The sequence below is a fragment of the Schistocerca nitens genome, chromosome 2 (assembly GCF_023898315.1).
Source record: "Schistocerca nitens isolate TAMUIC-IGC-003100 chromosome 2, iqSchNite1.1, whole genome shotgun sequence".
NCBI classification, from domain to species: Eukaryota; Metazoa; Arthropoda; class Insecta; order Orthoptera; family Acrididae; genus Schistocerca; species Schistocerca nitens.
This window is the reverse complement of record NC_064615.1, coordinates 879,676,198-879,701,647: the sequence shown is the minus strand read 5'-3', so window position 1 is coordinate 879,701,647 and position 25,450 is coordinate 879,676,198. Positions and strand designations below refer to the sequence as shown.

General features: G+C 41.1%; 1 protein-coding gene across 1 annotated transcript in view; it reads right to left on the bottom strand.

The window, feature by feature from the left end:
* The window catches only part of LOC126237176 (alpha-methylacyl-CoA racemase), a 141,092-nt gene extending 117,379 nt beyond the window's left edge, over window positions 1–23,713 (bottom strand). Inside the window, exon 1 of the mRNA XM_049947048.1 lies at window positions 23,659–23,713. The gene's annotated coding sequence lies outside the window, so the exon portion shown is untranslated. The remainder of the gene's footprint in view (window positions 1–23,658) is intronic.
* Window positions 23,714–25,450: the final 1,737 nt, after the last annotated feature.

Below are 25,450 nucleotides of genomic sequence, written 5' to 3'. Positions count from 1 at the left end.
TGACCTCGGGATCCGAGTAGCCAGATGAGGCGGCGGTTGACCATTCGTTCAAGAGTCTTGCCCGTACAATTGGCAAGGGCTACACTCCAGTAACTATTAGGGGCGCCACGGTTCTTGTCTGGTTTCGAGAAAGGAATTCATAGTTCCTCCTTCCAAGTCGTGGAGTACTGTCCATCAAACCAGATCTGATTGCAACAAGAGAGGAGTTGTCCTTTCGCGTCAGGGCACAGATGACGAAGCATGGCATAATAATCTCATCAGGTCCTGGAGCTGTGTCTCTGGCGGAGACAGCTCATTCCAGTTCCGACATGAAGAACGGTAGGGTGTAGACTTTATTATGCGAGAAGAAATGGAGCTACCTCATCTCCGCAGTCCTACGGAACACCTGAAAAGCAGAAGCTTGTCTGGATGACGTAGTGATAGTAAAAAAGTGTTCAGCTAAAACTTGAGCCATGTCTTCTGCCTTGTCCACCAACATCCAATTACCTGACAAGCCCGTAAGGGGACCTGTACTGCCCATGCCTAAAATCCGCCTTATTGAGTCCGAAGAGTGCGCAGGGGAAGTGGATCGATTAATGGAAGTCGTGAATTTCTTCCAGGAAGCCCTCTTCCGTTCTTTTATCAATCGCCTCACATGTGCCCTCGCAGTCGGAAGATCGTAATGTAATCTCTCCTTTCAGTCATCGTATGAACGTCGAAATGGCAAACACCGAGATAACCGATCGTGGGACAGAAAAGCAACGGACAATCGCTTAGTGGAAGGGCATCAGGACCAGATGAAATACCTATAAGTTTCTACAAAAACTATTTGAACTTGCTCACCTTTTAGCAGCAGTTTATCGTTGATCGCTAGAGCAACGAAGGGTACGTAGCTACTGGGAAAAAAAATCTCAGGTCATTCCAGTTTTTAAGAAGGGCCGTAGAGCAGGTGCACACAGTTATTGACAAATCATTGACATCAATCTGTTGCAGAATTATGGAACATGTTTTTTGCTCAAGAATTATGATTTTTTGGAGAACCGAGCGGTCTCAGGCGCTGCAGTCATTGACTGTGTGGCTTGCTCCGGCGGAGGTTCGAGTCCTCCCTCGGGCATGGGTGTGTGTGTTTGTCCTTAGGATAATTTAGGTTAAGTAGTGTGTAAGCTTAGGGACTGATGACCATAAGATTTCTTTTTGAGAACGAAAATCTCCTCTATAAAAGACGCATAGGTTCCTCAAACAGAGATCTTGCGAAATTCAGCTCGCTCTGTTCTTTCATGAGATTCATAGCGCCGTAGACAACGGCGCTCAGGTTGATGCAGTGTCTCTTCACTTCAAGACAGAATTTGACACCGTACCGCACCACCGTTTAGTGAAAAAAAATACGAGTATATCAAGTACCGTACCAAATTTTCAATTGGATTGAAGACTTCTTTGTCGATAGAAGTAAGCACGTCGCTCTTAATGTAACAAAATCAACATACGTGAAGATAATATCCGGGGTACCAGAAGGAAGTGTGATAGGACTTATCGTTTACAACTTATATAAATGAGCTAGCAAAAAGGGTCTGGTGCTCTTTAAGGCTGTTCGCAGATGATGCTATTGTTTATAACAAAGCAGCATCGCCAGAAGACCGTATCGATTTGCAGAATGACCTGCAGAAGTTTGATGAATGGTCTAGGCTCTGGCAGTTGACGCTGGACGTAACTGTAACGAAAAGAAAGCCACTGCTGTACAACTACACTACTTATGAGAAATTTCTGGAAACCGTATCTACCGTAAAATATCTAGGAGTAACTATTCAGAGCGATCTTAAGTAGAATGACCACGTAAGGACAGTGGGAAAAATAGATGCAAAACTCAGATTATAGGAATAATCTTGAGGAAATGTAACTCACACAGGAAACAAGTGGCTTACAAGGCGCTTGTTCTACATCCGTCTACATGATTACTCTGCAATTGACAATTAAGTGCCTGGCAGAGTATTTATCGAACCACCTTTAAGCTACTTCTCTACCGTTCCACTCTCCAATAGCGCGCGGAAAAAACGAACACTTAAATCTTTCTGTGCGATATCTGATTTCTCTTATTTTATTATGATGGTCATATCTCCCTATGCAGGTGGGCACCAACAAAAGATTTTCGGACTCTGAGGAGAAAGTTGGTGATTGACATTTCAGGTCCTGTCTCAGAGAAAACCGCATTTGTTTTAGCGACTGTCACTCCAATTCGTACATTATATGCGTGGCACTGTCTCCCTATTTCGCTATGATACAAATCAAGCAGCCCTCCGTCTGTTCTATCTGATGTGGCTCCCACATCGCACAGCAATACTACAGAAGAGGGAGGACAAGAGTAGCGTAACCAGTCTCTTTAGTAAACCAGTTATAGTTTCAAAGTGTTCTGCCAATTAATCGCAGTCTTTCGTTCACTTTCCCCACAGAATTACCTATGAGATCGTTCCAGTTTCAGTTATAACTGTAATCCCTAAATATTTAGTCGAGATAACAGCGTTTAGATTTGTGTGATTTTTTGTGTAATTGGAATTTCGTGGATTCTTTTTATTGCTCATGCGGATGACTTCACATTTTTCATGACAGAGTCAATTGCCACTTTTTGCACCACGCAAATATCTTGCCCAAATCATTTTGCAATTCGTTTTGATCATCTGATCACATTACACGACGGTAAATGACAGCATCATCTGCAAACAATCTAATAGGACAATTCATATTGTCTCCTAAGTCGCTTATGTAGATCAGCAACAATAGAAGGCCTGAAACTTCCTGGCAGATTAAAACTGTGTGCCGGACCGAAACTCGAACTCGGGACCTTTGCCTTTCGCGGGCAAGTGCTCTGTCATCTGAGCTACCGAAGCACGACTCACGACCCGTCCCCGTAGTTACAATTCTTCCAGTACCTTGTGTTCTACCTTCCTACCTTTCTTTCAGGAGTGCTAGTTCTGCAAGGTTCTCAGAAGAGCTTCTGTGAAGTTTGGAAGGTAGGGGACGACGTACTAGCGGAATTGAAGATGAGGGGGCGGGTCGTGAGTCGTGCTTGGGTAGCTAAGATGGTAGAGCACTTGCGTGCGAAAGGCAAAGGTCCCGAGTTCGAGTCACGGTCCGGCACATAGTTTTAATCTGCCAGGAAGTTTCATAACAGCACACACTCCACTGCAGAGTGAAAATCTCATTCTGGAAATAGAGGATCTGTAACACTTTCTTGAGGAACGCTAGTTATTACTTGTTTCACTCGATGTCTTTCTGTCAGTTATTACGAACTGTGGCCTTTTTGACAGGAAATCAGGTATCCAGTCACATAGCTGAGATGATACTCTGTAGGCACTCAATTCGAGGGGGGACATTGCGAAATTGCAACACTTTGAAAAAATCTTATAAAACCCAAATTTTTCAAGACAGGAAATAAATTTGGCACAGTTTTTAAGAAATGTTATATGCATACACACAAGTTTTCTTGCTGATTGAATTTATATGAGTTTAATTATAAACAACGGAATTTTTTCAAAAAGTTGAGTAAAAATGTCCCTTTTTTCAGAAATCTATCAGAACGAAATTAATGCATTTTTGTAGAAAGTTTGATACACCGTTCATCTGTGTAATATAATTTTTACAGCTGCCCAAATATCTGAAAAATGCACCAAATTTTAGGCTTCTCTTTTTCATAAATGTCTTATTATCACATTAAATGAAAATACCTCCCAAACAATGTTTCACTGTAGTATTGATTAGTGGCATGCTAAATGTAAGTATTATAACGTCAGTGATTAGTGAGGGAGCGGTACATAAAGTATCGAAAATTTAAGTTATGAGAAACCTGAAGCAATTATTTGACAGCGTTTACAATAGCCTTTATTTTATCTGGGTGAATAGTGCATGAAAAGTAATGAGAAAAATCTGGGGATGTGTGTTGGAGAATGGCGTATGGAGAATCCCAAAGAACAATGAAATTTATCAGTTAATGAAACAACCCACTATCATCCAGAAATCAAAAAGTAGGAGACTGCAATGGGCTGGACATGTGGCCAGAATGGAAAACAACAGAATCACCAAGAAATCATTTGAAGGAACTCTCCAGGCAACATGACCATTGGGCCGACCTCGTACAAGGTGGAAAGATGACATAGAGAAGTACATCGCAGCATTAGGAATTTCCGCAGGGTGGAGAGAGGCTGTGAGAGATAGAAGGCGGTGGATCGCTGATGCAGCGCGTGGTCTGCAGGGCCTGTGATCAGTGAGAAAAGAGAGAGAGAGAGTAGTGCATATCTTATGCATTCTGTAGTGGACTGTTAAGGCAGCCAGTCCACAGTGAAGTAGCCGAAAGGGCACGCGTCAACTCACGCCGTCTGGCGTTAAGTCTGGAACAGGATTCGTAATGAATGTGATAAAGAAAAGAACGTAGCTACTAGAACACTTAACTTTTATATCGTCCTTTGGTATACAGCATTCTTGATGATACAAGTGAGACTATCTTGAGATACATGCAATGGTACAAATGGGCCTTGCTAGGTCGTAGCCATTAACTTAGCTGAAGGCTATTCTAACTGTCTCTCGGCAAATGAGAGAAAGGCTTCGTCAGTGTAGTCGCTAGCAACGTCGTCGTACAACTGGGGCGAGTGCTAGTACGTCTCTCGAGACCTGCCGTGTGGTGGCGCTCGATCTGTGATCCTGACAGTGGCGACACGCGGGTCCGACATGTACTAATGGACCGCGGCCGATTTAAGCTACCACCTAGCAAGTGTGGTGTCTGGCGGTGACACCACACATTCTCCTCTTCATTCTCAAGCAGTCTTTTCTTTGCTAGGCTTCTTTGGTAAACTGAATTTTCAAAGTGAGAAGCAATCACAGTCTAACGTAACAGTCGCGACACTTCGCCTCGATTTTGTTGTCTACCGCGCCAGCAGCGCCCCACGCGGCCAGTAACTTAAATTGTGAGTTCAGCGCGATCGTGAAAGCGAATAGTGGTTGTTTATTTTGATTCCTACAATGGTCTTTACAAGCGGGAGCGATTGTAGCGCAATAAATTGCAGCAACAACAGGAAGACGACACCACAGCTGTCTTTTTTTAGGTTTCCTGAGGATCCTGAGGGGTATATACCATCATGTTACTAAACGGTATCGTCAGGATTCACTTGCAAACTACATGCGTGTTAATGATTAGTGTTTCGCTTTAGGAGCAGAAAATGGCTAGTTAATAGTAGACAAGAAGCGTTATGAAAAAAGACCCAGTTTACCTGTATAGTAATATTAGATTTTGTTCGCTACATTTAGAACAAAACCAGTTCATGGTCACAGACAATAATAAAATCGTGTGGAATGCAGTACCCACACTGTTTGATATCCCAAGTAAGCCACGTCAACTGACGAAGAGGAAACTGTCACAAAGATTCGAAAATCCATCTAAAGCTGTAAAACAGTCCTATGACACAGAAGTAGCCAGTTCAACTCTCCATGTATCAGTGCCAGATTCGTGTGAATCGTCAACACAGACCTGCTTTGATGATTAAGTGGTTAGATTAAGTGCAGTTATTTGTATCTTACAAAAGTGTAATGTTTGGTATGTATTTCATTCCTTTCTGTTGATAGTCACTTAATTTTCCTTGCTTCCTTCGTGTGGTGACATTTTTTTTGTTAGCACCTTGTTCACTGACAGATTGTTTGAAAATAAATTATTCAAATATTTGGTTTTGCGTGAAATGTAATGTAATCAGCTCATTATAATGTTTTCAACATATTTCTCCCACTATTTGGCAATTGCTTGTCCCACTTAGAATAATATAAAGATGAAGGTCGTACTTGTGGCAACAGGCGACGACAATGACAAACACAATAGGCCTACAGAACGATAAATGAGCTGTCGATCGCTTTTGCATGTAGAGGTACATGTCTGTGCTTCTTATGTGTGAATCTGCGTGTTTATATTCTTTTAATATCAACGTGGTAAGCTGCAGTTCTATCCAACGTCACAAGTGTTTCTTCACGAATGTGTTGTAGCGTGCCGCTCGAGTCACGGTTTTTGTCCATACTTGCGCTTATTTTAGAATCATTTTTAGAAACATATATGCCTTCTGATACTACACAAACTCTTGGAGGCAAGAAAATAACTCAAGTATTTCGTAAATTACGTAGGAAATGGTGCAAAATAAACATTATGCTTACGACGCGTCTGACGTTCACCTTACTCGCCGCTTGGAGCGCTAGTGTCACTCCATCTGCCGAACGGTAACAACTTTTACAGCAGTGAGTGTCGCGACTGTTATGTTAGACTGTGGTAGCAATAATGTAAGCTGCAGCAGTTCTCCTGTTATCGATTCCCTTCAATATCGACAGTGTGAAAGCTCCTGGATCAAATTCTAGTCTCTGTAGACTTCGTAGTCTTCTAAAACTAGCACAGTTAAAAATTAAACATGTATCAACGCTGCAATTTCAACAGCAGTTGTAGAAACAAATGTCATGGGGCAACGTTTCCATACCACAGACTTCCAACTTTCATTAGGAGTTTTAGTTTTCCGTGCATGCAGTCTGTAAATGTTCTGGATCATATTTCTCACATTGTGATTGCATAAAGTTCTAGAAAAACACCGCAGGGATAAATAATATAAGGAAATAGAGAACCAGGCCCTATGCAACTTTTTGCCAGTTATTTTTATCACACTTAGGAGTGGAACTGAAATACAGGGCTTACCGACACTCAATCTTCCGACGTGCCATTTGCGAGTGGAACAGGTGGGGGAACCAGTTAATGGTACTAGAAGTATCCTCGGCCATTTAACATAAGGTGACTTGTGAAGTATGATGTAGATGTAGAAATTAAGCCATTTAGTCTCTCTAAATGTGTCCGTAAAGCCACTAGAACTGAGTTTTCAAAAGATCACAACATACAGTCATCACTTTTAAGTGCTTTACTACATCCATGTGGAAAATTGGTGCAGCGATTAGAACGATTATTTACCACGCATAATTAATAACATTTAATAAAATTGAAGATTAACTTTACTTGTGCAAGAATTGAAAGATAATTTAATGTAAGTAAGAATAATACGATATGAAGTTATGGATAATCTTAGGCGTTTTGTTTCGTGTTATCATTCAGGTAGTCTATTTCCTAATTAATTACGCACTAACGCGTTTTCATGATTATGATCCTAGTTCATTTTCCGCGAACTTTCAGGCGAAACAAATAATATGCATGCGCCAAAGTGTCTTAATACGCAAGGTGTAGAAGATTTGTATGTTTTGAATTCTTTTATGATATTTATCACCAAATATTTCAGAAAAAGACTGAACGATAATACTCAATGATGTGTTTTCGGGAACTAAGGCCTAATGACCCAAACCCTTTTACAAGAGTTGCTTTTGAGTGAGCCTTAATCAGTGCGTTAAATCACGTCGAAATCTGTGGATCGTCGACGGTAGCCTCCCCTTGCCAGTAAATTTAGTGATTAAGTCACAAGAAAACCTCAGTGTTCCTGCTCCTGCTGTTGTGTAGATTGAATAATCAGCTTTTGATAATCTTCACCTTCTGATAGACTGTCACAGAATCGCCACCATTATTTACTCCTCTTCTTCTTGGATGGGCCAACTAAGGACGACGTGCCGCTTTGAATTCCTTATTCAATGTGCTTTTTTCTTCCAGTACTCTTCCATCTGTTCACTATGTTTTTCCTTTGTCTTCCAACCACTTCACACCAATTTTGTTCACTCCCTTACCTAGGAATCCTTCCATATTCAATACTTTTACCCTAAACACTTCTGTCAGTTGTGTCTTCAGCTTCCATGTTCTTTCTAAATCCTTTTTTTACTTCATAGATCCTACTTCTTGTTGACTTTTTATTCCACAAAAAATATTTGAAGATCTGTTTGGTTTTTTTTCTCGTTACTTCTGATACATTTTCAATATTTCGGTAAATTTCATCGTTACTTTGTAATTTCCAACCTTCTCTAGTGTTCTGTGGGCCCAGTATTTTCCTAATGATTCACCTTTCAAGTATTTCTAATTTATGTTAATTATAGTTTAATGCTAAAGATTCGCTTGCATATATACATTGTGGTTTCACTGCTGTATTGTAATGTCTTATTTCTACGTTTTAGAGAGGGGACTGATGACCTTAGATTTTAAGTCCCATAGTGCTCAGAGCCATTTGAACCATTTTTTTAAAATCCTACTCATGGAAGTACACTTAAGGAGAAGTTTCTTCACATGCTACCAGTTTTCAAACAAATTCGTCCCTGGAATAGGAGCTGTCCAGAAGCAATGATTTGAGATTAGATTTAAAACTTGCTTTGATACCTGTGACACAATTCATGTCATTGGACAAATGATCAAAAAATTTTTTTGCTGTGTTCTGAAATTCTTTCTAAGCTAAAGACATCTTTAGTAATTGGTAATACCGGTCATTCTTTTGTCATAGTGTTGAAGATATGTACATTCCGTTTTTATTAAATTGTGATGGATAATTTATGATGAATTTCTTAGCGAATATACAACGGGCCTTCAATACGTAATGCAACATTTTTTTTTATCTGAAAGCAGGTTGGCTTTATTCAGGATTCCAAAGCATCAATTATTCCACACTCTTCTGGTTACAAAACCCTATTTTTCAACATAATCTCCCTTCAGTGCGACTGCCTTATGCCACCTTACTGGGAGCGCCTGTATGCCTCGCATGGTACGACTCTACTGGTTGACGTCGGAGCCAACATCTTGCTGCATCAATAACCGTCCCATCATTCACGTACTGCGTCCCACCGAGTGAATTCTTCTGTAGGCGAAACAGATGCAAATCGGAAGGTGCAAGATCTGGGCTGTAGGATGGATGAGGAAGAACAGTCCAGAGAAGTTCTGCAAGTCCCTCTCGAGTGCGCAAACTTGTATGAGGCCTTGCATTCTCAAGGAGAAGTTCGTTTGCACTCTTTGTGGCGACCAACACGCTGCAGTCGTTGCTTCAATTTCCTGAGAGTAGCACAGCTAACTCTTGTAATTATTCAGGCCGTTATGCCGTGGTCGGTTGATGAATTCTGCCAATTCCCAACGTTTCGTCCCCATCTGCGGAGGACATCTTCAAGGGGGTCTGTAGCTCGATGGAAGGTTCAACACACCCACTGGCTCGCTACTGACTGTCAGTAGAGAGCCGGTGGGTGTGTTGGACTTTCCATCGAGCTACAGACCCCCTTGAAGATTTCCTCCGCAGACGGGGACGAAACGTTGGGAATCGACACTGAATTCATCAACCGACCACAGCATAACAGTCCGGATAATTATAATGGACATGAAATTTCTGGCCATGAAAGTCTACATTTTAGTATCAGTAGCACAGCTGTTGGCAGCTCGCGGGCACGCCGGAGGTTGGACAGGTTTGCGCGACCTTGTTATGGTGACAACGCGCCTCGCCCAATAATTCACCGTACTTCTGTTCAGTGCTAGGTCTCCGTAGACATTCTACAAGCTCTTACGAATATTTGCGATGCTCTGGTCTTCTGCCAAAAGAAACTCAATGATGGCTCTCTGTTTGGAATGCGCCTCCGTTGCAGTCGCCATTGTGAAAGCTATGTATAGCGCCGCCATCTATAGGAACTTCATGAAACTACAGAGGATGAAGCGAAACATTTCACGATGTCCCACAATAAATTCCGCATTTTTTTCCATCGAAATTGGCGGCGAAAAGAAAATGTGTTTCATTTCTTATTGAATGCCATCGTACGAGGGTTATTCGGAAAGTAAGGAACGATCGGTCGCGAAATGGAAACCGCAGTGAAAATCCGATGAAGTTTTGCAGAGGTGTGTTGCGCAGTGCCTCTAGTATGCCCCTCGATAGCGTTACGTCGTTCTTTTTAGTTCTGAGCGCGCAGGGAGCACATAAAGATAGCTAGAACAATAGTGTCTCCCGCCAAGTACGAGGGCCTGGTGAGAAATTTCGCCTGAAGCTATGCAGCCAAGATTACATAACTGTCGTGCGTTTTCTTCTTCCAGACAATTATCAGCCACATTCTGCGGGGGTAATGAAGATGCTCCTGCATCGTTTTCAATTGGAAATGTTTGATTACCCACAATACAGCCCGTAATTGTCTCCCTCTGAGTTTTATCTCTGCTTACATGAACCGCTGGCTATGAAGACAACATTGTGGCACAGACAACAAGCTGTAGGCCAGCGTAGAGAATTGGCGGAAAGCACTGGCGGCTGCCTTCTCTAACGAGGGTATTGGAAAGGTGGTACAAAGCTAAGACAAATGTCTAAGTCGGATCGGCGACTATGGAGATAAGTAGCTGGAAGTTGTAGCTAACTGTTGCAAATAAAACAGTTTTGTTTTGAACTGTGGTTTCCATTTCGCGACCTATCGTTCCTTACTTTCCGAACAATCCTCGTATGTATTGCGACCGTGCAGTTAAAAAGCCTAAGTGCTTGAAGAAGTACCTACAAGACAGAAGATTCGCGAAAATCATCTAATCTAAATTCTGTGGCTGTAATTCAGCCCGAATGTGTCTTCAATATAACCAAATAAAGAAAGCAATAGGAATGAGCAAAAGCCCTTTCGCGGAGCACGTACAAGGAATAAGGAGATTACGTTACTCACAGCTTGCGAGCAGCCCATCAGTACCGGATCACCTTGGTCACATGGTCGTACAGATAGTGTCTATTCCCACCAGGCGCTTCCGTGCCACCGGAAAGACTCGTTACGCAATCTCATCCCATACTAGCAAAGACTTGCTTCAGGAATATCGATACTCACGCTGTATCTTTGCTTCAGCAAGTACGTCGTCTGCTGAAGACCGTGGTTAATGTCTGTCTGTTGTTCACATTGACGATCGACCTCTGAAAGAAATTAATTCTAAATAAATTTGCAGCTGCGAATATCTTGAAAATTTGTGCCGGACCAGGACTATAACTCGGATTTCCCGCTTATCACGAGCGGTCACCTTAACAACTCCGGGTATCCGTGCAAGGTTCCAATGGTATAAGGATGTAGAAGACGACTGCTAGCGATAAGTGGGAAATCCGGGTTCGTGTCCAGTCCGACACAAATTTTTCACTAATAAATAGTATATATCTGCCTAATACAGTTGAAGCTAAGATATTTGCATTTGCGAATTTATTTCGAATCAGCTTTCAAACGTTCCAGTAAACAATGGCCTGCAAACATGTCTTTGGTGAGATAATTACGAATGTTTGTTTAGGAACCGACACTGATTTCAGTATGAAATATTGTCCCAGCTGGTACAAATGTATTTGAAATGTAGAGATTTCGATTGAGTCCCCATCTAACTGGGCTCAAATTTTACCTGTAATATTAGTATCTGTTTCGACAGCGTAAATAAACTTACATTCGATAATCTAACCATGCAGGATCATAAAAGCCATACAATTTGTGTAAAAATTTCTTAGATCGTCGCTGAGCAGCGACCACCTGTTATTTCAAACAATCTCTTACGCGCCACGGCGCAGAATACGAATTGTTCATAAATTGTATCGATGGCGACATTTTGTGTTTCTTATTTTTTGACAGCTGAAGAATTTTAATCCTCTTCTGTTACCACAGTCCTAAAGTATTTTTTAAAGACGACGGACGCGTATGTGGCATGGTCCGCAATCACTAACTAGCTATTATAAAATATTAATATTGTTCAGTGTTATGTAAGAATTTGTGTGTGCAGCTAATATGAAATGTCGAAAATGTTAAAGAACTTTATTTTAAATATAGAAAATTGAAATGTTACGGAGCCTATTGTTAGCAATACTGACTAAGGTAATTAAACTGGTTATTTGTGTTCTCAAATGCTGTAGTGCCTGCTTATTATTTTAAGTATTTGTATGCTATCCATCTCCTATTAATGGCAACAGAAATAACGGCGTTTTCATAGTTTTCATACAGACACCAGGGACCGACTGCATGTCGGCAAACGTCTTAGTTAAGGCAGAAGGCGCATTGCCATTTACCTTGTTTGTGATTTAAGTCCGATTTCTTTTAATGTGTGGTGTATTTCCAGCTCTGTCTGATCCCTTAGGTTTCTCTGTTCGCAGTTGCTATGTCTCAGATCCGCTCGTGATCGAACATGATCACGACACAAATAAATTAAGTGGCAATGCGATCTCTGTTCTTAATCTTGAGAACGTTATGTCTTCACGATTTCAGGTGACATACAAGCTATCACATACAGTACTTAAGTTTTTGAAAAGTCGTTGCTCTTCCCGCCAAGATGTGGTGCAAAACTCACAACAGATTTGTGAATCTTCACAAGAGAGTATATTTTAAAAAAAACACCACACACCCAAGTCCTAAGTTACTTTGCGCAACGCTGGAGAATGTGCTAGACGCATGAAGTGGCTCCGAGACATGTTACTGCTAATATAAGACATCTAACGCATCAGTTTGGTTCAAGATCGATGGGTCCAATACAGCCTGTAGTCAAATACAGCCTGTACCTTGGCCCCCAAAGTATCCCTACCTCAGTTCTCTGGGTTTTTCTGACTGGGGACACCTCAATAGTTAACTGTACAGCACTCTCACTGATATGGTCCAAGAATTGGAGCAGGGATTCTACGGTCCTTTCAATATCTGCGAAATGATACGGAGGAGTTTGAAAGAATTTGTAGCTCACTGCAGAGACAATATCAGTATTGCCTCCAAATGTGAAGACGACACGTGAAACGCCTTTTAAGAGGTACGAAAAATCAGTGATTTATAACTTTTAACAGGATGAAGCAGTATTTTACACTGACGTAAGAATCTCAACACCAAGACATTATTAATGCAGGGTAATCAAATTCCGAGAATATGTTTGTCTATGTAATACATATAAGTGATTAACGTTGCAAGATCACAGGTTAAAGTAAGCAAGAGATAGGCCATTACAAACGTGAAATTAATAACCTGTGTAACCGCCTATGACAAAAAGATGGAACACGCTTTAATGTATCGCCATGACTATTGCTTATCTGTCGATATGGATGCAGCCGCCCTCTGTCCGAGCGGTTCTAGCCGCTTCAGTCCGGAACCGCGCTTATGCTACGGTCACAGGTTCGAATCCTGCCTCGGGCATGGATGAGTGTGATGTCTTAGGTTAGTTAGTGTTAAGTAGTTCTAAGTTATAGGGGACTGTATTCAAATATTATGAATCACCTCGAAGGGAGGCCGGCCGATGTGGCCGAGCGGTTCTACGCGCTTCAGTCTGGAACCGCGCGACCTCTACGGTCGCAGGTTCGAATCCTGCCTCGGGCATGGATGTGTGTGATGTCCTTAGGTTAGTTAGGTTTAAGTAGTTCTAAGTCCTAGGGGACTGATGACCTCAGAAGTTACGTCCCATAGTGCTCCGAGCCATTTGAACCAACCTCGAAGGGAACGATCTATTGATACGTGATCAGCATGGTTTCAGAGAACATCGTTCTTGTGCAACGCAGCTAGCTCTTTATTCGCACGAAGTAATGGCCGTTATCGACAGGGGATCTCAAGCTGATTCCATATTTCGGGACTTCCGGAAAACTTTTGACACCGTTCCTCACAAGCGACTTCTAATCAAGCTGCGGGCCTATGGGGTATAGTCTCAGTTGCGCGACTGGATTCGTGATTTCTTGTCAGGAAGGTCGCAGTTCGTAGTAATAGACGGCAAATCATCGAGTAAAACTGAAGTGATATCAGGTGTTCCCCAGGGAAGCGTGCTGGGACCTCTGCTGTTCCTGATCTATATACATGACCTGGGTGACAATCTGAGCAGTTCTCTTAGGTTGTTCGCAGATGATGCTGTAATTTATCGTCTAGTAAGGTCATCCGAAGACCAGTATCAGTTGCAAAGCGATTTAGAAAAGATTGCTGTATGGTGTGGCAGGTGGCAGTTGACGCTAAATAACAAAAAGTGTGAGGTGATCCACATGAGTTCCAAAAGAAATCCGTTGGAATTCGATTACTCGATAAATAGTACAACTCTCAAGGCTGTCAATTCAACTAAGTACCTGGGTGTAAAAATTACGAACAACTTCAGTTGGAAAGACCACATAGATAATACTGTGGGGAAGGCGAGCCAAAGGTTGCGTTTCATTGGCAGGACACTTAGAAGATGCAACAAGTCCACTAAAGAGACAGCTTACACTACACTCGTTCGTCCTCTACTAGAATATTGCTGCGCGGTGTGGGATCCTTACCAGGTGGGATTGACGGAGGACATCGAAAGGGTGCAAAAAAGGGCAGCTCGTTTTGTGTTATCACGTAATAGGGGAGAGAGTATGGCAAATATGATACGCGAGTTGGGATGGAAGTCATTAAAGCAAAGACGTTTCTCGTCGCGACGAGATCTATTTACGAAATTTCAGTCACCAACTTTCTCTTCCGAATGCGAAAATATTTTGTTGAGCCCAAGCTACATAGGTAGGAATGGTCATCAAAACAAAGTAAGAGAAATCAGAGCTCGAACAGAAAGCTTTAGGTGTTCGTTTTCCCGCGCGCTGTTCGGTAGTAGAATGGTAGAGAGATAGTATGATTGTGGTTCGATGAACACTCTGCCAAGCACTTAAATGTGAATTGCAGAGTAATCATGTAGATGTAGATGTAGATGAAGACCTCAGATGTTAAGTCCCATAGTGCTCAGAGCCATTTGAACCATTTTTGAACAGCGAGACTTTTCCAGTAACCAGCATGCGCTTTAAAACTGTTGCTTGTAACAAATATCTTGACATATAAGGGCAAATCTTTTAATCGGACTCGCGATAACATCAGAGCACAAAATAAAATAAAGAAATAAATAAATTACTACAAGAACAAACTTCAGTTGATCTCATATATTCTTTCTATTTGCATATTAACGTATAATACAGGCAGTTTATAGCAAATATCTTAATCATGATTGGCATTAACATGAATGCCCAGGAATCAATGATACTACTGAAGTCGCAAATGGCGCTGGCTTGGGACCACCGAAATGCACGCCACGGGGCGTCTGGCTCGGAGCTGTCCTTGAAGTAACCTATTTGTAAGAGTTCGTTGTGTCACTGTGGCATCAACTGCTGCTCAGATTGCTGCTGCAGATGCAGTACGATGCGCCAGAGCCATTCGCCGAATACGATGGTCTTCCCTGTCTTTAGTACCACGTGGCCGTCCTGAGCCCAGTTTCCTCGAGACCGTACATTCTCGTGACCATCGCTGCCAGCAATCGTGAGCAGTGGCTACATTTCCGCCAAGCTTTTCTGCAGTATCGTAAAATGAAGATCTAGCATCTCGTAGCCCTATTACACAACCTCGCTGCAACTCAGTGAGGTGCTGATAATGGCGTCTTTGTCGCCTTAAAGACATTCTTGACTGATCAACGCACCACGACCAGTCTCGAAGGTAATTAACGCTCTCGACCAAGAATCCATATTCACGTCCGTTGGTTTCGACAACTCGCAACCACATTATCACCTTCCAAAGTAACTTAGACCTCGGGGATTGGGTTGTTTGGGGGAAGAGACCAAACAGCGAGGTCATCGGTCTCATCGGATTAGGGAAGGACAGGGAAGGAAGTCGGCCGCGTCCTTTCAAAGGAACCCAACAGGCATTTGTCTGGAGTGATTTAGGGAAATAATGGAAAACCTAAATCAGAATGGCTGGACGCGGGATTGAACCGTCGTCCTCCCGAATGCGAGTCCAGTGTGCTACCCACTGCCCCACCTTGTTCGCTGTAGACCTCAGGCTACGCTACAAATCAGTGTCACCACATTATTGATTCAGTCTTTGAAACTAAACCATTAATAATATTCCCAAAGTGCTGTAATTATCTACAAAAACCGCCAGTCAGTGGAAAAAGAATATGGACGGATCGTAGACAATGTGAGTAGTTTGCATAATTTTGTCACCAAAACCAAGAGTCGTATGTTAGCACTTCTCCACGTTGTAAGGTACTGTCCTTCACAGCTCGTTGGAATGTCCGTTTATGCATACGAGCCTAACGAACAGTGATGTGGGTGAGTTGAGAATAAGAAACTGCATCTCTGGTCTCAACAGTGGGATTGTCTGCTCAGTATTCATCGCCGAGGGGGCTGGTGGTCTGTCGGCGTAGTCTTTGGCGAGTTGTCGCAGGGGATGTTTGTAAGGGTCAGTCGCGATACACTTTATGATTGTTAGAGGATAAGAAGTTTTCTGATATACCAGTTGGTCATACAGCATAGGTTAAGGTTTAATTAAACTGCAGACCACATAGCTCACTTATAGGCAGCACTGTGTGGTATTCTGTAAAATTTGTTATGGTAAAAAGTTAACAGTAACAATAAAAGGTTATTATCAATCGAAACCATCGTGCAACACAATTCAATTTCCCCATTCGTACCGCATCCCACTTTATGACAGATGCATATGGCCAACTTGGCCGCATACTGAAGGCGGTGTGTCACAAGCACCTCCGCACGCAAGCTATTGCGGTAGGGTATAAAGCAGAGCATTTTGTACTTAATTTGGTACGTAACATATCATTGGAGATCTAATAAGTAACTAATGCATAACCTGTGAATTATGATTGAATCTGCATAAATCTCGAACACTAAAATTTACGATGGTTAGGAGCAATGTAACATTTTCCCCTTTTAGTGTTCCAGGGATAATGTACAATGGGACATGTTATTGCAAGTGAATTTATACCGCATACACACCATTGAAATGGGTGTTGGTGAACCGCTATTCGCGTTTAATTTTCAAAATCGTTCCGTATTACGCTGAGTATAGTTCATTATCTGCCTGTAGTGACATATGTCAGGCAACTAGTAGTCTTCAACCAACGCGACGAAAGAGACTACGAGCAGATAATACAGAACACATAAATTCTTTGTTGTGTGTGCTATGTTTTCCTGTTCGTGGGAAGTGGATGTTGAAATTAATTGCTTTGGTACAGAAAAGACCTGTGCTATGGTGCAAGATTGCAGACATGCACAAAAGTAGTACTCTCTGAAATCAGACATTCTGTTTGTCAAACTGTAGTTCATATTGCTTTTCATCATAAAGTTTGTAGAGTTTTCTTCAACCGATAACGCAGCTTGTCGAAACTTAACAGAAATCCAGTAGAAATTAAAAATAATTTGTTCTTGTTTATTCCAACCCCTTCAAACCGCAGCTGAAAAGCATCGAACCATTTTCTTTTTAGCGCTCCGTACCTTAATCCGTAAAACGGAAGCTATACAAAACCACTTTGTTGTTCATTGTCTGTCCGCCAGCCCGTCTGTTAAGTCCCCTTTTTCTCAGGAGCTAGTAGAGGTTGTTGTTGTTGTTGTGGTCTTCAGTCCTGAGACTGGTTTGATGCAGCTCTCCATGCTACTCTATCCTGTGCAAGCTTCTTCATCTCCCAGTACCTACTGCAGCCTACATCCTTCTCAATCTGCTTAGTGTATTCATCTCTTGGTCTCCCACTACAATTTTTACCCTCCACGCTGCCCTCCAATACTAAATTGGTGATCCCTCGATGTCTCAGAACATGTCCTACCAACCGATCCCTTCTTCTAGTCAAGTTGTGCCACAAGCTCCTCTTCTCCCCAATTCTATTCAATACCTCCTCATTAGTTATATGATCTACCCATCTAATCTTCAGCATTCTTCTGTAGCACCACATTTCGAAAGCTTCTATTCTCTTCCTGTCCAAACTATTTATCGTCCATGTTTCACTTCCATACATGGCTACACTCCATACAAATACTTTCAGAAACGACTTCCTGACACTTAAATCTACACTCGATGTTAACAAATTTTTCTTCTTCAGAAACACTTTCCTTCCCATTGCCAGTCTACATTTTATATCCTCTCTACTTCGACCATCATCAGTTATTTTGCTCCCCAAATAGCAAAACTCCTTTACTACTTTAAGTGTCTCATTTCCTAATCTAATTCCCTCAGCATCACGCGACTTAATTAGACTACATTCCATTATCCTAGTTTTGCTTTTGTTGATGTTCATCTTATACCCTCCTTTCAAGACACTGTCCATTCCATTCAACTGCTCTTCCAAGTCCTTTGCTGTCTCTGACAGAATTACAATGTCATCGGCGAACCTCAAAGTTTTTATTTCTTCTCCATGCATTTTAATTCCTACTCCGAACTTTTCTTTTGTTTCCTTTATTGCTTGCTCAATATACAGATTGAATAACATCGGGGATAGGCTACAACCCTGCCTCACTCCCTTCCCAACCACTGCTTCCCTTTCACACCCCTCGACTCTTATAACTGCCATCTGCTTTCTGTACAAATTGCAAATTGCTTTTCGCTCCCTGTATTTTACCCCTGCCACCCTCATAATTTGAAAGAGAGTATTCCAATCAACATTGTCAAAAGCTTTCTCTAAGTCTACAAATGCTAGAAACGTAGGTTTGCCTTTCCTTAATCTTTCTTCTAAGATAAGTCGTAGGCTCAGTATTGCCTCACGTGTTCCAACATTTCTACGGAATCCAAACTGATCTTCCCCGAGGTCGCCTTCTATCAGTTTTTCCATTCGTCTGTAAAGAATTCGCGTTATTACTTTGCAGCTGTGACTTATTAAACTGATAGTTCGGTGATTTTCACATCTGTCAACACCTGCTTTCTTTGGCATTGGAATTATTATATTCTTCTTGAAGTCAGAGGGTATTTCGCCTGTCTCATACATCTTGCTCAGGCTGTCAGTAGTTCTAATGGAATGTTGTCTACTCCGGGGGCCTTGTATCGACTCTGGTCTTTCAGTGCTCTGTTTAACTCTTCACGCACTATCATATCTCCCATTTCATCTACATCCTCTTCCATTTCCATAATATTGTCCCCAAGTACATCGCCCTTGTATAGACCCTCTATATACTCCCTCCACCTTTCTGCTTTCCCTTCTTTTCTTAGAACTGGGTTTCCATCTGAGCTCTTGATATTCTCTTTTCTCCAAAGGTCTCTTTAATTTTCCTGTAGGCAGTATCTATCTTACCCCTAGTGAGATAAGCCTCTACATCCTTACATTTGTCCTCTAGCCATCCCTGCTTAGCCATTTTGCACTTCCTGTCGATCTCATTTATGAGACGTTTGTATTCCTTTTTGCCTGTTTCATTTACTGCGTTTTTATATTTTCTCCTTTCATCAATTAAATTCAATATTTCTTCTGTTACCCAAGGGTTTCTACTAGCCCTCGTTTTTTTACCTATTTGATCCTCTGCTGCCTTCACTATTTTATCCCTCAAAGTTACCCATTCTTCTTCTACTGTATTTCTTTCCCCCATTCCTGTCAGTTGTTCCCTTATGCTCTCCCTGAAACTCTGTACAACCTCTGGTTCTTTCAGTTTATCCAGGTCCCATCTCCTTAAATTCCCACCTTTTTGCAGTTTCTTCAGTTTTAATCTACAGTTCATAACCAACAGATTGTGGTCAGAGTCCACATCTGCCCCTGGAAATGTCTTACAATTTAAAACCTGGTTCCTAAATCTCTGTCTTACCGTTATATAATCTGTCTGATACCTTTTAGTATCTCCAGGGTTCTTCCATGTATACAACCTTCTTTCATGATTCTTAAACCAAGTGTTAGCTATGATTAAGTTATGCTCTGCGCAAAATTCTACCAGTCGGCTTCCTCTTTCACTTCTTAGTCCCAATCCAGTTTTCTTTCTCCTGATAACAACGTCCTCCTGAATAGTCCCCGCCCGGAGATCCGAATGGGGGACTATTTTACCTCGGGAATATTTTACCCAAGAGGATGCCATCATCATTTAATCATACAGTAAAGCTGCATGCCCTCGGGAAAAATTACGGCTGTAGTTTCCCCTTGCTTTCAGCCGTACGCAGTACCAGAACAGCAAGGCTATTTTGGTTAGTGTTACAAGGCCAGATCAGTCAATCATCCAGACTGTTGCCCCTGCAACTATTGAAAAGGCTGCTGCCCCTCTTCAGGAACCACACGTTTGTCTGGCCTCTCAACAGATACCCCTCCGTTGTGGTGGCACCTACGGTACGGCTATCTGTATCGATGAGGCACGCAAGCCTCCCCACCAACGCCAAGGTCCGTGGTTCATGGGGGGAAGCTAGTAGAGGTATCAACTTGAAATTTACGTCAGATACTGAAGTTTACGGTCCCTTGGCGATATAAAACATTTAATCTTCTTATTATTCAATGCAATCAAAAGATAATGGTCATGTCTGTCAGATGTTTTGACACTGTCAGATTCACTCATCAAAACCTATAGGATAGTTCCCGTTGACCTAGAACAGATGTTTGGCAAGGAACAAGGTTTCACAGTACAGGCATAGGAAAAAAACCCGAAAATTGTTAATTTATAATAATTTATCAAACATTCTTATTGCTGTTGTGTCTGTCCGTCTGTTAAGACCCAACTATAAGTTGAAATTTATGTTAAATACTAAGGTCGCCATGTCACGGACTCCGCGACCCCTCCCGCCGGAAGTTCGAGTCCTCCCTCGGGCATGAGTGTGTGTGTTGTTCTTAGCATAAGTTAGTTTAAGTAGTATGTAAGTCTACGGACTGATGACCTCAGCAGTCTGGTCCGTGAGGAATTCACAAATACGAAGGATCTGACATTCCACGCTCCGATTTGTAGAACGCCAGTTTTCTTTCTCCTGATAACAACGTCCTCCTGAATAGTCCCCGCCCGGAGATCCGAATGGGGGACCATTTTACCTCCGGAATATTTTACCCAAGAGGATGGCTTTGGCGTTATCAAAAATTTAAGCTTCTAAGTCAATACAGTCAAAAGATACGATTGTTTACGTGACATTTTTTTAATGCTGACAAACTCACTCCTAAAAGCTACAGCCGACTAACCTATATGCATTATTAAGTTTGTACGGAGCCCTCCAAGCGCTAGTCCTACTCACATTTGTTCTGTTTTTATTTATGGAATGAACCCAGTGGATCTTCTGAAGCCATTGTCTAAGAGCAGACAAAACACTGAGCTTTCATCTACCACTGTAGAAATACATGACTGCCCGCCTCAAACCTGCTATAAGTGATTGATTGATTGATTTATTTATTGATCCATCTTTAAGCATTTTTCATGCAATTGATGTCGTCATTTTACATACATTATATAATTACAAAATACGTCATACATTTTTAACATTCTGAATGAGTAAATATGTTTTATACTGCACATGTTTAGTAGTCATTAAACATAAATGTGTCGTGCAGAATGACAAAAGAAGATACTGTATGTGTAACACAATACACATGCTAAGAAAAACATTTTAACAAATATAAATGAGACAGACTTAATACATGTTAACCACTGGGGAAAATGCATTATGTAAATAAAGCACAACAGCTTGGTACAATAACATTTTCAGAAGAACTTATGTAATAGGCTGGTCATGTCATACAGCAGTTAACTATTGAGTAAAAATACATTATGTAAATAAAGCACAACCACACGATCCAATAACATTTTCAGAAGTGCTCATGTAAGATGGTGGTCATGTCATACAGCAGTTTTAATAGAATTGATCATTTTTTTTACATGCTTTAAATTCTTCTATTGTATAGAATGCTTTTTGTTCAAGGCACCTTTTTGTAATATTTTTGAAGACATTCAGTGATACACTGTGTGCTGTAGGTGGTAGCATGTTAAATAATTGTATCCCTGTATATGTGTAATTGTTTTGGTTTTTTTTAAGCCTAGTAACTGGGATGTCCATCATCTGCCCTTGGCGTGTGTCATGGCTATGTACAGACTCGCGCAGTTTATAGCTTTCTTGGTTTTTATTTATGTGCACTAAGCAACTGAGAATAAACAGTGATGTAAGTGTCAGCATTTTTAACTCTTTGAAAAAGTCTCTACATGATACATGGTTTCTCACTCCAGCAATACACTTAATGGCCAAAGAAAATTTCTTTTTGCCCCAGAGGCGTTGCCCCATAACAGCACTGAATACGTGAGGTGGCTATGAAAAAAGGCATAATAGGCATTTAGCAGTAGCTCGTCCGTCACACATGTCCTGAGCTTAGTTAGCAGATAGGTGACTCGGGATAACTTTTTGCATACATAATTGGTGTGAGTTTCCCAGGTTAATTTTGGGTCCAGATGAATGCCAAGAAGCTTAACTGAGGAACTACAGTTGTCATTGTTACATAGGCTGAATAAAATGTTTACAGTTTTAGAGTGGTTAATTTGTAATTCATTTACTCCGAACCATATTCTGGATATTCTGAGTTGTTCTGCACTTTTGTGCTTGAGTATGTCCAAGGTCCTATCTACTGTAAGAAAGGTGGTGTCATCTGCATATAGTATGGACTTACAAGGCGTCATATCGGACAAATCATTTACATAAATTATGAAAAGCAAGGGTCCAAGCACGGACCCTTGTGGCACACCTCGTGTTACACCCAGTGTGTTTGATTTGTTTCTGTTAAAATGTACTATTTGTTTTCTCTCACTCAAATAATACGTAATTAGAGATAGTACTTTGCCTTCAAAACCATACGAGCAGAGCTTATTTAATAGAATTCTGTGGTTGACAGAATCGAAAGCTTTACTTAGATCCACAAGTGTGGCATTTACAGAAAGTTTGGATTCGAATGCAGACAAAGTGAAAGAAATAATATTTTCCACTGCCTTCACAGTTGATAACATAGGTCTGAATCCATATTGAGAATCACTAAGGAGGTTGTTGGCAGATAGATGCTTATGGATTTGGAGTTGCATGCAATGCTCTATTACTTTTGATAAAATGGGTATAAGAGAAATTGGTCGATAATTACTTGGACATGACTTGTCTCCTTTCTTGTGTAGTGGTGTGACCACTGTCATTTTTAAACATGTTGGGAAACAATCACTAGTAAACATTCAATTTACAAGTACACAGAGTGGAAATGCTATTATATCTCCTATTTTTTTAATTACAAAATTAGAGAGACCATAAATGTCTTCTGCTCTTGAACTTCTTAATTTTGCAATTTATCTCATGATATCTCTTAACTGGACCTCTTTCCATTCATATGTAGGAGAAATGTGTTCCAAATTTTGTAGGAAAGATACAGCTGCCTTTAGGTCCTGTTGATGTCCGCTTGTTACATTACAGTGACAGAAATGCACTGATATTTAAGTTTAAAAACTTTTCCAAGCCTTCAGCAACATTTCATATGCTGCAATGTATGGTCTAAAATGCAGCGAACGATAAGTTACATGCAATCACACTTTTACAATACACAATTTGTGAAACAAGTACATAGGCTAGACCACTGAGATTTCACAATCACAGTGATAAGGTAAGGGATTGGTACCAGAGCTGTGTACTCCCGTAACAGATCTGGCACCCTAATTTACATAAGAATGTCTTAGAACAATGAAATTGGACACGCCGATACACAGCTACTAGGCGCGGCTCATTGCTGGATCGTGTGAAAAAACGGTTACCACAGCACAAAGCAGTTCGCCGTAGCGCTGAACTCTTGCGTGTGAAAGAGGACAATTGTTCGCACACGAGTCCAGCTAGCGCGATCGCAACCTCGGTTATTTCACCTCTTCGAATCAACCTTAGCTTTCAGCCGGGATTCTTTCATAGGAATGATCGGGCTTTAACTTCACAAATACTGCATTTTGCAGCAGATCAGCTTACGAACCGTAAACGCCTTTGCGAGTTAAATCCGTTTTTTAGGCTAACTACTGATTAACGAGGCCATTGGCGATTTCGGACTACCTTAAGGGATACCAATGCGGATGATATTTCTTAGCAACACATGATCAATAGGCGCTTACTTACACTTCACGTAGGCTGCTCGGCCGCAGTTACTGCTGGATGTGTGTGCCGTCGGACAACCTCAGCACAACTGAAACACGGCAGCAGGCGCACGTGATTACGTCACTGCTTGCAGCACCGAGCTGCTTCGTCCAACGGGTGGCGTGCGAACGCAGTAGAGATGCGCCGGCTTAGTAAGATTGGTTTAAAACAAGAAGTTGATTTAAGCCGTCTCGTAACGATTTTCAATTATCCAAATGGGTGGACGCGACGTAGTTAAATACTTACCATAAAGAAAAGGCTCACAATTTACTTTCTTGTGTAAAACAGTTGTTTTAAATTCAATAGTGTTATTTAATTTGTTTGTTTTCTTTATTCGAGGCAATAGTTTTACACTTGGGCTAGAAGATATAACTGCAGCAACAAAAGATCACAGCATTTCTTCCAAATTCGAACAGAGATTATGTGACAAAAAATTTACAAACTTTGAAATATGCGGGCGGCCATTACACTGAATCATTATCAGACAAAAGGGAAGTATTTTCTGGAGTATCTTGTGTATATGTCACATTAGAACTATATCTGAGGTCCCACTGCACTGACGCCAATGTTTCTCTCCGTACTGGAGCCAAACTGCTTCGGACTTGTGTGAATCCTACCATGAGTGGAGCAGTTGTGTTCTGTCGCAGCGTTTGTCTAATTCACAGTTTTCTCCACCAGCTCTATGGAGACATGTGATTAGCAGCAGCCCACGGGTAATTTTCCGACAAGAAAGTAACACTAGTTCAAAATTCCTTTAAATTTTGGCACAATAATTCCGGAGTCAAGTAGAAGTAGATTCCTTAGTGATGCTGCATAGTCCATTGCTTGATTTTCCTCATTTGCAGTATGAGCTACTCCCTTATACTGTGGGTCCAGAAGATTTGCTACTGTGTCGATCATTTTGCACGTAAACTGTCACAGCAGTTGTTATAACTGATATCTCTGCAGAAAATTTTCAATGGAGAAATAACACAGCGAGCTGGTTGAAAATAATTTTTAATACATTTATCTATTTTTTGACACCTCTAAGGATGTCTTTATGAGAATAAAAATTTTAAAGCCCTATAAAATAATACATAGAAAAATAAGTTGGACGGAAACATTAGCCAAGATGAAAAATGTCATAGCATAGAAAGATTACTTACGTAAAACTACACTACGAGAAGGCAATAATCAAAGTTTAGAGCAGACATACTCAAGTCAAAACTTAAAGACCCTCACATTCTTTGGTACATACGCCTTGCAAGGAACAACGTCAGACTGAGCGTGTCAGTGGCTTACATTGCTGCTACGAAGACAAGATACAAGTTGCGCCACCTACCTGGTGCGGACAGTGTCCATTTGAAACATTATAACGGGAATAATCGAATTAAACGACACTTAGTTATGAAAATACCATATTCAAAGGGTGAGAGCTTAATATATTTATGAAAGTACAAAGTAGTCAAGTAAATTACGTATGACGTACTGCTAAGAACCGTCTATTGGGCTTTAGGAAATGCCAATTACACAAAGTACAGAATATTGTAGAATATTTACACAAACAGCTGCACAGACCAAAAAGCAAATGCATAAAGTAAACTTTAGTAGTATACATCTATATGAGATTTGAAGAAAAGATGTTTCAGAACTAGAGGCACTAAAACGTAGTAAAAAAAAATAAAGGAGTCAAAAGTCCACGAGTTATGGACTAAAGCCATTGAAAAAAATTTTGTTACGTAATTGTAATTGTTCGTTGAGTATGAGCCCATCGTTCTTAGAAATATGCTTGGAA